The sequence below is a fragment of the Mus caroli genome, chromosome 6 (assembly GCF_900094665.2).
Source record: "Mus caroli chromosome 6, CAROLI_EIJ_v1.1, whole genome shotgun sequence".
NCBI classification, from domain to species: domain Eukaryota; kingdom Metazoa; phylum Chordata; class Mammalia; order Rodentia; family Muridae; genus Mus; species Mus caroli.
This window is the reverse complement of record NC_034575.1, coordinates 81,662,954-81,663,721: the sequence shown is the minus strand read 5'-3', so window position 1 is coordinate 81,663,721 and position 768 is coordinate 81,662,954.

Below are 768 nucleotides of genomic sequence, written 5' to 3'. Positions count from 1 at the left end.
TTTTATAAAGTACCCCACCAAGTATAAACAAAAGACTAGAGGCAGTTGGATTCCTTTTTATCAATTTTTCAGATAGGGTTTCACTATGTAGCTTAGGATGTTCTTGAACTTATGATTCTCCTGCCTTTGCCTCCTGTGTGCTAGGTAGACACATTCCATTATGGCTGGCTCCTGTTCTGTTTTAGTTTTTTTTCTTAGATTTTTATTTTTAATTATGTGTATGGGTGTGTCTGCATGTGGGTTTGTGNACACGGGAGAGCAGGTATCAGAGGAGTCTTAAAGAGGGTATCAGATCCCTGGGAGCTGGAGTTACAGGTGTTTGTGAGCCATCCCAAACTTGGGTCCTCTGCAAGAGCAAATTTGCATATTAACGATGGAGTCATCTTGCCAGCCCTTTTTTTAAGTGTCTTAAAAAATATTTTATATTTATTTTGCTTTATGTGTATAAATGATTTGCCTTCATACATGTATGTGCACCGTACGAGTGCCTGCTGGATGCCCGGGAACTGCAGCTGCATGCTTATAAGCCACCAAGTGGATACTAGGAATTGAACCTGGATCTTCTGGAAGAGCAAAATAGTGCTCTTAAATACCGAGCCACCTCTCTAGCCCCAGTTTTGTTTTGTTTGGCACAGGGCCTCACTGTGTAGCCCAGGCTGGCCTTGAATTCATTGACATAGTGGCTATGTTGGCCAGTCCTACCTTCTCTACTTCCTCAGTACTGGGATTAATTCAAACATAAGCCACTGTGCCCAATGATTTTTTTTT